Consider the following 11,974-nt stretch of genomic DNA (forward strand, 5'->3'; position numbering starts at 1 on the left):
AATATAGTAATGTAATGATTTACAAAGAGACAACACTTAATGCCTCTTTGACTTATTGTTTATTTTGGCAAATCTGCTTTTCCACACAGAAATTCAGCTGGAATATTCCCATCAGATTACAGATGCAGACGAGCATCAAAGCATCAGGAAGAGCTGAAATCTGCAAAGACTGAGTTTATTAAAGAGGACAGAGAGAAGATGAGAGATCCAGAACCCTGCAGAATCAAACACACTGAAGATACTGAAGAACAAACAGGTTGGTCTTTATTCTTGATTCGTCATTAATAATGCTGACAGTTATAAAGTTTCAGGCAGTTTTATATTGTGTTTGTTGTAATTCGAAAAGTCTTTAGAGCTGTTGAATAATTTTGCTGAAGCATCAAATAATAAGGGACACTTTCTATGAACTGGGTACTTTTTTTTTCAACAAAATGTATGTTAGATTGAGTCTCCATGCCAGATAGTTAAGATCCAGTCCCGGATGCCAGATCCTGTCAGAAAATATCTATTTTGTCTGGTGTCCGAACAAATAGTCAGCAGGGTAGTCGATACCCAAAACCCATTAACATCAAGTCTTGTCTGGTACCAAACTGTCAACCAGTTCGTATTTGGAACACAATTTAAGATATTTTGGGATGAAAACCGGGAGGCTTGTGACTGTCCCGTAAATAACACTGTCAAGGCCCAGAAAAGTTTGAAAGACATCATCAGAATAGTCCATCTGCCATCAGAGGTTCAACCATAACGTTCCATTTTGGAGAGTATCCGCTGGTTGCAAACTGCGTATGCTGTTCTGTGTCAGCCGCACCACACGGATACGCTGTTTTCATTCAAATCAAAGTGTAAATAAACATAGAAAACGATAACTCTATTGTGAAAAAGGCCCAGCAGAGGTTGTACTTCCTTTGCCAGCTGAATGTTTGGATACTTCAGGCATAGATGCCCTACTTAATCGTCCTTCAACCCTCAAAACATCTTCAAGAATGGGACAAAGTCCATAGATATGGCTACTCTTCTTTACACTTTCAACTCTTTTTAGGCTAGCAAGCTCATCAGGAAACATCTTTTCTTGAGAGAATCGAATAATCTCCAGTTCAGCTGTTTTAAGTTCTCCTGTTGAGAGGTAATGTTGTTCAACTTGATCTTTGAAAGTCTCCATTTCCCTTTCCAAAGAACCATCTTGTTGTACAGTCAAACCAGAATCATCAAGAGCGAAGCTCAGTTGTTTCCTCTTCTGACTAAGAGACAAGAATAGATTGTTAAATCTCAAAATCCAAGCCACTGCTTTTTTCAGATGGAACCAAGAAGAAAAAATATGAATTAAACGTGCAATTACATCATCCTCTTCTTTGAGCTGTATGGAATTAGTCTATGCCTTTCTTGACCTCAGGGTCACTTACTTCAAACTTTTCGAGGTCAATGAGAATGTTAGGCCACTCACTTTCAGGACAAATAAGAAAGGCAGGACCTGATGTCCATGTTTTGTTCTCAAGGAATGCACTGACAGCCGATCCTCTTGAAGCTACTTCAGCTGGATTGCTTGCTGAGTCTACGTATCTCCACTGTGAGGCTTGTGAGGCCTTGAGGATTTCTGTCACCCGGTTGGCTCCAAATATTCAAAATCGGGAAGTCTCATTCTTAATATACTTGAGAACAGAAACACTCCGTCCAAAAGACAGAATCTTGGAGCTCCAGATGTAATTATTTCTTCCATAACACATCCATACGACTTGGCATGGTAGCAGCAATGATAAAAGCACAATATGCTTGAGAATGTGCATTATGTTACAGCAAATATGTCACAGTTCCATATCCGTCCTTGCTCACATCTGAAAAATTATGCAACTGTGCGGTAGTGACATCCCCAAACTTTGGAGGTTTTAAATCTTGCATGTTTAAAGTTTTCCAGATGGTGAGTTCTTGCAGCCAGCTGGTCCATTTTTGAACAACCAATTCAGGGAGAACATCATACCACCCCAGATTTCCTTTGCAGAAATCTTGCAAGATTTTCTTAGCGGACAATACCACAGGACTCACAGTTTCTAAGGGATCATAGATGGAACTGATTATGGATAGTATTCCTCTTCTGGTCAGAGGTCTTTCTTTAATTACAATCTTAAACTTGAATGCATCGGACTAAATACACCACTTCACCACCAATACTCTCTCAATTGATGAAGAATCCCGCTCCATGCTCAAGACTTTCATGGTCTTTGCTCTTTATTACATCTAGCACTTGACGTCTATTGCTCATCCATTTTGTGAGGTTAAAGCCACCCTTGGCACATATGGAGACAAGCTCCTGATACAAGATTTTCAGTAGAAGCAACTGAAACAAGACAATCATCAACATAAAAGGAATGTAGGACTTTTGTAGTATCCACGGCTTCTTTGCTGAACTGCTCTTTATGGTTTTCTGCACATTTTCTAAGAGCAAAGCTTGCGCAGCCAGGAGAAGTCGTTGCTCCAAAGAGGTGTACTAGTATTCTAAAGTCAACTGGATCTTGATTTAAGTCTCCATCAGGCCACCAAAGAAACCTTAACAAATCAACATCGTCGGCTGGCACCTTTTCTTGATGAAACATTGATTCTACATCTGCTGGATCCTTTCTGAATTTTGTCACTACTCCAATGAGTGAGCTGGTGAGGTCTGGTCCTTGCAAGAGTTTAACATTAAGTGATGTTCCTTGAAAACTCGCTCAACAATTAAACTACACGGATTTTCTTCTTTGTGGGATGGGTAGACACCATGATGCGGAATATACCAGATCTTTCCATCACTACGTGTCAAATCCTCTGCAGGCACTTGCTCTGAATAACCTTTGGAGACCATATCCTGCAGAAAGGCTTTATAGTCAACAAGAAAGGCAGAATCCTTTTGAAGTCTTCTATTTAGATGTAGAGCATGTTGTTCCACAATTTTTTCGATTGTTTGGCATGTGAACTCTCTCTCAGAGGTAAACCAATTTCGTAATGCCCATCATCAAGTGTGGCAGAATTTGTCACCATTTCCATGAATCGTTGATCTTCCTTTGAATAGGCAATTTGTTCATCTTGTTTGCATTCTGGGAAATCCATTTTGAGCTGCTATTGCCACACGTCTTCCAAATTCACCACTGAAATTCTGTTAACCGTGACTTTTGGCTGTCCACTGTCTATTACATTCTCACCATCTCCATAGAGTGGTCCATTCACGGTCCATCCCAACATTGTTCTGATTGCATAGGGCCCATCATTTACACTGCTGATTACCTCCAATGGAGTCCACAGAGGCCCAAGACACAGGATGTTCGTAAATCAGATACTGTGTTAGGTTTATATTCAGTGAACATATCTCCTATGTATTTAGGTCCTAGGCCATTGAGTGATTTATAAATGAGTAAAAGTACTTTAAAAGCAATCCTAAATATAACTGGAAGCCAGTGTAAGGACCTGAGGACTGGTGTGATATGCTCAGATTTTCTGCTTCTAGCCAGAATTCTGGCAGCAGCGTTCTGGATGAGCTGCAGCTGTCTAATGGTCAGTACCAGCACTGATATTTTGCCAGAATCAGAATGTAAGCGAATTTAATTTATTAGCTTAATGAGCACTGTCTCTGTGCTGTGATGCGGTCGGAAACCAGATTGAAAATTGTCCAGGTATCCATTTGAGTTTAAGTATTTGTTCAGCTGATTAAAAACTACCTTTTCAATAATCTTGCCTATAAAAGGAAAATTTGATATTGGTCTATAGTTGCTCAATGTGGTGTTATAAAGATTGCTCTTTTTCAGGAGGGGCTTAACAACTGCAGTTTTCAGGGAGTTTGGAAAAGTCCCAGAAAGAAATGAGGCGTTCACCACTTCTAAGAGATCTGCTTCCAAACAGTTAAGCACCCTTTTGAAAAAATATGTGGGAAGTGTGTCAAGATAGCAGGTTGACGATTTAAGGTGCTGTACTATTTCTTCCAAAATTTTGCTATCAATTCCTTCAAAAGCAGACATAGTATCTTCTATGCTAATCGCCTTCCTGATATTATTGATCTTCTCAGAAAAGAAGGAAAATTTATTAGCTTAATGAGCACTGTCTCTGTGCTGTGATGCGGTCGGAAACCAGATTGAAAATTGTCCAGGTATCCATTTGAGTTTAAGTATTTGTTCAGCTGATTAAAAACTACCTTTTCAATAATCTTGCCTATAAAAGGAAAATTTGATATTGGTCTATAGTTGCTCAATGTGGTGTTATAAAGATTGCTCTTTTTCAGGAGGGGCTTAACAACTGCAGTTTTCAGGGAGTTTGGAAAAGTCCCAGAAAGAAGTGAGTTGTTCACCACTTCTAAGAGATCTGCTTCTAACCAGTTGAGCACCCTTTTGAAAAAATATGTGGGAAGTGTGTCAAGTAGGGCTGGGCGATTTTCCAGATTTTATCGATTAATTCGAATTTATTGTTTTGCCACGATTTTATTTTTTAGAAATCGATGAATCACGATTTTCAAGAGAATTATGACCAAATGTTAGAATTAGACACTTTGACAATATGCCGGTGATAACAGTCAAGAGAAAAGAACGATCCAACCGCATGTCGGCGCACGTGATTAACCGCTCGCGTGTGACGCGCTCTGTGAAGGACCATAAATATAAGCTAAGCGCCATTCACACAGAATGCGCTTATGTGTTGACAAAGATGCGACGCGGGCAGTGGAATAGGTAAACATGCAAGAAGATGGGAGTGAGCTTATTTTAACTTGAGCGCAGTGTTTTTAGAATGGCGTTTCATGCATGAGACGCTGCAAGAGACGCGAGAGCAACAGTCAAACACATCCATGCTTACACAGAAAACACAATGGAAAAGCAGCGCAATCGAATAAAAAACCTGCAAAGAACTACTACTCTATGTCTGATATTTCATGTTTGCATCATGGTGACTGACTGAAAGCTGCTGTTGTTTTTAAAGAACATTTATAGTTAATAAAAGTCTACTGGTGTTATACCTTCAGTCATTTTCAGAATCAGAATCAGAAAGAGCTTTATTGCCAAGTATGCAAGGAATTTACATACAAGGAATTTGTTTTAATGACATAAGCTTCCAGTACACAGAGACCACATCAACACACAGACAATAAAAAATAAGATGAGAATAATAATAATAAAAAACATAGTAAATATAAATAGACAAATATTGAAAAATAAATCGAAAAATAAATTAATTGTATGTACATTTGTGCTATAGATGATAGAATGGAATAAAATGAGATGCAGGGATGTACTAGGATGGAGGTGGTAACAAATAAATATAAGGTTATTGCACATTTTTATTGCATAATGTGGGGAACATTTAACTGTTCATGAGGTAGATTGCCTGGGGGAAGAAACTGTTCTTGTGCCTGGCTGTCCTGGTATTTGAGGCTCTGTAGCGCCGGTCAGATGGCAAAAGTTCAAAAAGGGGATAACTTGGATGTGAGGGATCCAGAGTGATTTTCTGAACCCTTTTCCTCACCCTGGATGTATACAGTTCTTGAAGGGTGGGCAGGGGAGCACCAATAATCCTTTCAGAAGTCCGAACCGTTCTCTGTAGTCTTCTGATGTCTGATTTTGTAGCTGAACCAAACCAGACAGTTATTGAAGTGCACAGGACAGACTCAATGACAGCAGTAGAACTGTTTCAGCAGCTCCTTGACTTTTGAGATTTTTAAAATAATTTTCCTCGTATTATTTCTGAACACATAATATGTGTAAGACAAGTTTGTGCAATATGTAGTTGTAGTTTTTGCATCTTTTCTAAAAAGATATTTAACAAGTGATTTCTTTAACATTTACATCATGTTGACAACTTCATGTGTGCTGCACTTGGAGTTCGTGTGCCTGGCTGTCCTGGTATTTGCGGCTCTGAAGCGCCGGCCAGATGGCCAAAGTTCAAAAAGGGGATAACTTGGATGTGAGGGATCCAGAGTGATTTTCTGAACCCTTTTCCTCACCCTGGATGTATACAGTTCTTGAAGGGTGGGCAGGGGAGCACCAATAATCCTTTCAGAAGTCCGAACCGTTCTCTGTAGTCTTCTGATGTCTGATTTTGTAGCTGAACCAAACCAGACAGTTATTGAAGTGCACAGGACAGACTCAATGACGGCTGAGTAGAACCGCTTCAGCAGCTCCTTGACTTTTGAGATTTTCTAAATGAATTTTCCTCATATTATTTCTGAACACATAATATGTATAAGACAAGTTTGTACAATATGTAGTTGTAGTTTTTGCATCTTTTCTGCAAAGATATTTAACAAGTAATTTGTTTAACATTTACATTATGTTGACAACTTGTGTGCTGCACTTGGAATAGAATTTTCTTTATCTAGAAAGTTAGTAAAGAAAAAGTTACTTGAATAATTTTCTTGGCCGATTCCGATTTCCGATTTTTTGGAAGTGTGCCGAATATCTGCCGATACTGATTATCTTTCTACGAACTATAATTGACAGCATATACAAACAAAAATCTATGCAAATTTCAATGCAAAAGTAATTTTCATAATAAAATAAATTATTAAACATTCCAGTTCCCCAAATCTGGACTAAGGCTGCGTTTACTCTTGGCATTAACATGCGACCTGTATCCGGATGTTGTCCACATACACATTGAAAAGACAAGTGTAAACGCGCTTCTGATCGGAATGTTATCCGATCAGCGTGTCCTGGTCCAGAGGTAGTCGAGGACGCATTGTGATTGGATCTCAGTGTAATGTAAACACAATCCAGCCATCGTATCTGCATTCGCGGGACGACCTCACGCATATTGCGCAGGAAAGACAGATCCGATCGGTTATCCAGATAGAGAAGTCAGTTCCGTTTCCTGTAAACGCGCCGTGTCCTGATTGACTGATCTGCTTGATCGGATCACGGTGATCGCAAGTGTAAACGCAGCCTTAGTTACAGATTTTCTCTCACTTAAACAACTCTCAAAATAAAGTGCTCTGTGACTGGAAAGAGGAAGAAATAGTTAACTTAAAACTAAAAAAGTTCATTTCCCACTATGTTTATAAATGGTAATTTTTTCCCCTAACCTTAGTAAATGTGCCATCTTTCACATCAAATTCTTACTTTGTTTCAATTAATTCAGTTAGAATAATAAGAAACTGTAGAGTTGTTCAAATTAACTTAGTATTAACAAACTCTTTCTTTTCACTGCTGAGGAAACAGAAGCTGCATCTGAAGTGGCTATAGATCCATTTACACAGACAGTTTGATGAAGCTGAGGTGCCATAAATGCATTTACACTGCAAAATTTAAAATGCATAAATAATTTTTATAAGATTAATGTTTTACACATTTTTTAAACATATAAATACGTATATGTTGAAAAAATGCAGTGATACTTTTAAATATGACTAAACCACCAGTAGGTGGCAGCAAATGTCTGTTTTAATGAGTGAGTCATTTATTAATTCATTCAACCGATTCATTCAAATGGCTCATTCATTCAGAAACGAGGCAAATGACTGTCCTTATGAATGGGCCACTGAATCATTGACTCACTCGATTCGTTCAAAAACGTGGATTCATTTAGTAACGAAACACCGCTGTGTGTTGCTCGGAGACACACAACGGTTCTTCTGTGGCTTTGATCGGAACTATTTTCATCAGCGAAATTGACCAAAAACAGTCAATATTTTGTATAAAATCTAAGTCACTTAATTTTAACTTCTTTTTTATTGAAATACTGTTGTATAAAATCAGTGTTACTTTGCAATCGTGTTGATATTGATATTCGGGGAAACATCATGGCCGTATAATGTTGCTTACCTAAATCATATGTAAATATCTTTTTTTTCTACCGCAAAAAGGGTGTCTCTCTCACACACTCACTCAGGCTGTGCAAGCCTCATCTGGCATGACATAAATACATGATCAGTCACCGTTTACACTGAATGCAATTAAAATTAGAATCATTCTCACGTGAAACGACATGTTTACACATGACTATGAGTGTGCGCGTGGCTGTGACGTCATTGCCAGTGACGCTGGCAATAAAAGGATAGGCTCGGAATCGGCAAGACGTGAGACTGACCAGCCGGTCATGCGAAAAATCGGCCGATTCCAATCACTGGCCGGTCAGTCGGTGCATCTCTAACCAGTTCCTCCATTTTCTGTGAGAAGCTAAGAAGTGGAGATGCTGGAGAGAGGGATAATGTGTCTGGTGAGCGGGGCTGTGTCTCTGGTGTTTCCGGTGGCTGAAATGTTATCCTGGCTTCCCTGGCTGTTTTCCAGAAAGTCGTCCTTGGGTGCTGAGTCTTGGAGCTGTTCTGATACGTCACAGTCTGTCTGTGATGAGCTCTGTGGGCAGGGCTCAGCCGGGATGGTGTCCATGAGCAGTGCTTGTTGTGGCTGCGTGGTGTTATCAATGTCCTTGTGGGATGTGTCAACCACATGATGACGGAAGCTGATATGAAGTTCTGTCATCACTCATACTCTGTCCAGGTGTGTGTGTGCCATTCAGGTTGAGTAGTTTGGCTCTCTTGCATCAAGTTTGTTTGGATGGAGGCCATCCAGTTTAAACAGTTGTCTATGGCCTCAGAAAAGATTGAAATTGTCTATGAAGTTGACTTCTTTTAAACTGCAGATTCTTTGTAGCCATGTGTTCAGCCCAAGCAAACCTGGCCGGTCAGTCGGTGCATCTCTAACCAGTTCCTCCATTTTCTGTGAGAAGCTAAGAAGTGGAGATGCTGGAGAGAGGGATAATGTGTCTGGTGAGCGGGGCTGTGGCTCTGGTGTTTCCGGTGGCTGAAATATGTTGTCCTGGCTTCCCTGGCTCTTTTCCAGAAAGTCGTCCTTGTGTGCTGAGTCTTGGAGCTGTTCTGATACGTCACAGTCTGTCTGTGATGAGCTCTGTGGGCAGGGCTCAGCCGGGATAGTTTCCATGAGCAGTGCTTGTTGTGGCTGCGTGGTGTTATCAATGTCCTTGTGGGATGTGTCAACCACATGATGACGGAAGCTGATATGAAGTTCTGTCATCACTCATACTCTGTCCAGGTGTGTGTGTGCCATTCAGGTTGAGTAGTTTGGCTCTCTTGCATCAAGTTTGTTTGGATGGAGGCCATCCAGTTTAAACAGTTGTCTATGGCCTCAGAAAAGATTGAAATTGTCTATGAAGTTGACTTCTTTTAAACTGCAGATTCTTTGTAGCCATGTGTTCAGCCCAAGCAAACGTGAAAACATATTAGTTCCCCTTGCTGGGAGTGGTCCACTGATGAACGACTGAACTTTAAGTCTTCGAAGTGTTTCAAAGAGTTCACTGAAGTCCATCTTAAGGAGTTCTGACTTGCTCTTTCCGAATATCATTCTTCCCCACATGGATGATGATTCGATTTGCAGTCTTGTGCTTCATTAGAATTTTCCGAAGCTCCTTGTTCACATCAGAGACGGTTGCTTGAGGAAGGCAGCATGTTGTTGTAGTCCTGCTACTGATGTTTCTGATAATTGAGTCACCCACTATCAGAGTCCTGGTCTCGGCTGCGCTCTGAGCTGAAAGCCGCTGTCTGCTCGACCTTGAGCGCCTGTTAGTAGCGATGTTAGCTGCTGGCTGAACTGATCCACGTTTAATCACATTTGGGGATTCCTCACCCGCATTCATTAATGCTTCATATCTGTTCTCAAGATGTATAGGGGGTGGTAGAATACCAGTATTCACAAGCCTTTTCATAGCCATATCTGGGGTAGAGGATGCTACGGCAGCAATACGAGAAACTCGTGACAATCTGATGTCTAGTGTGCCTTTGGGTCTCGCTCCCTGTTTGTGCCATCGATTAGTGTTACGATCAGTTTCAGGCTTGTTCCTCCACACTTGGTATAAACTGTTGAGATTCACTAGATTCATGGGACTCACCGGCTGTATGCTGAGGGGGTCCATGATGACGGTCTGCTGAGTGTTCTGCCTGTTTTGGAAGTCCAGCAAGTAACTTTGTTTCAAGAACCGCAATCCTTTGTAGAAGTTTATGGCAGTTCATGCAGCAAGTAGATTCAACAGGAGGCATTTTCATTCTCTTCTGTTTGAATGTGGGCAGCTGTGTTTTCCTGTCTTCAGAATGTAAGCTGCTGGCAGTGGGATGCAAAGAGTCTTCTTTTTCGTGGTATTATTCTAGTCCCAAAGAGTTTTTAGTTTTAGTGTTTGTGCCAACAATGTGTTGTTTGAGCACTGTGCTGACCTGCTGAAGTAAAAATCTTAGAAAAATCAGAGAAAAGTACAGAAATAGGGAGCAAAGTGCAGAGCAGTAAGCAAGAACGTCCGAACGGTAGCGAAGCCGGAAGCATAAGTCCAACATTTGTCCTTATGAGCAGCTCAATCCCCGCCTCAATCTCAGGTAACTGAACAGTCTTTAAATGAGGCCATCTTTGAAGATCTCTTTCTCTGGGTATATTCCCTTTGTGAACAGGCATGCTTTCCTGTGTATAAACGCGATTCAATTCACAAAATTAATTTCCATTCAAGCCAGCCACTTCCAATCCTGACAGAACATGGCTACTCATCACCTTTTCTTGCCCCATGGTTCTTAAAAGTATCCATACTTTGGTTCCTGTAAGGTTAAGTCTTCTCATCAAATTCTCAGTATAAAACACAGCTGTACTCCCTTGATCTAAAAAGGCATATGTAGTGATAATTTTGCTGCCTTTCTTAGCCTTGATCTGTACAGGAACAATGATCACCAGCCCCAGTAAGACCACTAGACACCAAAACATCATCCACTGTTGTTTTGGATTTCTTCTCAGTTGCATCTGTTGTGCCTTTTTCTTTAGGAAAGATACGCAAAAACGTGGGATGTCTAATAGGGGTGTGCCCTATCATACCGTCCACGATAATACCGGTATACATTTTTACATGATAAAAAAAGTGTCATATCGCGATCTCAATGATATAGCGACGCAATGATGTATGGCGGATATACGTTCCCTAGCGAGCACAACAACAACAACACCACAAACCCAATAGGTATGTTCAACTTGAAGCAGCGCTGCGCAAACTGATCGGTGTATGACATCAAAGGCGAGGCTCATATTTTTAGCGAAGCAGGGCGGAGAGGGGGGGGTCCCCGGCAATTTCAACCGACTGCCCGAGGCCTGCATAAAAAGACGGCCTGCGTGTCATCACGAAAGCTTATCAATTGCACGTGTTTTAAGCCTTGCCAATTTAAACATTCAAAACAGTTTAAAGCATTCAAACACAAGATGCAGAAAAACTCTACTGAGAGTTCGAACTCGGCGCGCACACGGAGAGCCACGCAAACACCAAACCGAGCTCTTCTTCGCTTCCTCCCATGCCTGAATGAACAAATACACCTCACCAGTTTAAACATACAAGCACAAAAAGACATGAAAAGCTTAATTCAGCACCCGCATGCTGTTCTGTGCGTGCAGTGTGCGTGCAGAGAGCCACGTCTTCAGCCCTTAAACACCAAATTGAGTTTTGTCTCTACTTGCTCTTGAAATGACAAATACATACAAAATTGTCACAATACCGTAAACAGTTGAGAAAGAAATGGAATGTGTGTCATTATATTGGATGTATTATCTCTTAAAGTGACCGCGCCTAATTTACTAGCTGCTGTCAGTGTCCTTAATGTTAATCCAAGAAATTAAATGGGAGAAAATCACTCACTGCTCTTTACTGAATTACTTTGTAGTTTTAACAAGTTAAAATTTAATTTATAGGGATGTAACGATTAACTGCGAGCCGGTTGAAAATAGATTCAAATATGTGACGATTCAAATCGGTTGAGATGCTAAACAAATCGCGATACAATTGGAGTAGGAGTTTATATGACTGTATCTCTGAGGGGAACTGACTATCTTTAGAAAAGTTTACATGGTATTTTCTTTTCATCTTGCCTCTGAACAATGCATATTAAAAGTTAAGAGTCAGCCACGCCTACCTAAAACGGCTCGTTCTAACACGCCCCCACATGTATATGACGATGTGGGAAGATTTGCATAACGCCGCCCAAATGTTCATGCAAAGA

At 40.6% G+C, this 11,974-nt stretch overlaps 1 protein-coding gene across 1 annotated transcript in view; it reads left to right on the top strand.

Moving 5' to 3' along the window:
* Positions 1 to 240: 240 nt before the first annotated feature.
* LOC107690122 (oocyte zinc finger protein XlCOF15-like) overlaps positions 241 to 11,974 on the top strand; it is a 14,261-nt gene continuing 2,527 nt past the window's right edge. Inside the window, exon 1 of the mRNA XM_016488356.1 lies at positions 241 to 256. The gene's annotated coding sequence lies outside the window, so the exon portion shown is untranslated. The remainder of the gene's footprint in view (positions 257 to 11,974) is intronic.

The sequence above is a fragment of the Sinocyclocheilus anshuiensis genome, unplaced genomic scaffold (genome assembly GCF_001515605.1).
Source record: "Sinocyclocheilus anshuiensis isolate Anshui unplaced genomic scaffold, SAMN03320099.WGS_v1.1 scaffold1649, whole genome shotgun sequence".
Classification (NCBI taxonomy): Eukaryota; Metazoa; Chordata; class Actinopteri; order Cypriniformes; family Cyprinidae; genus Sinocyclocheilus; species Sinocyclocheilus anshuiensis.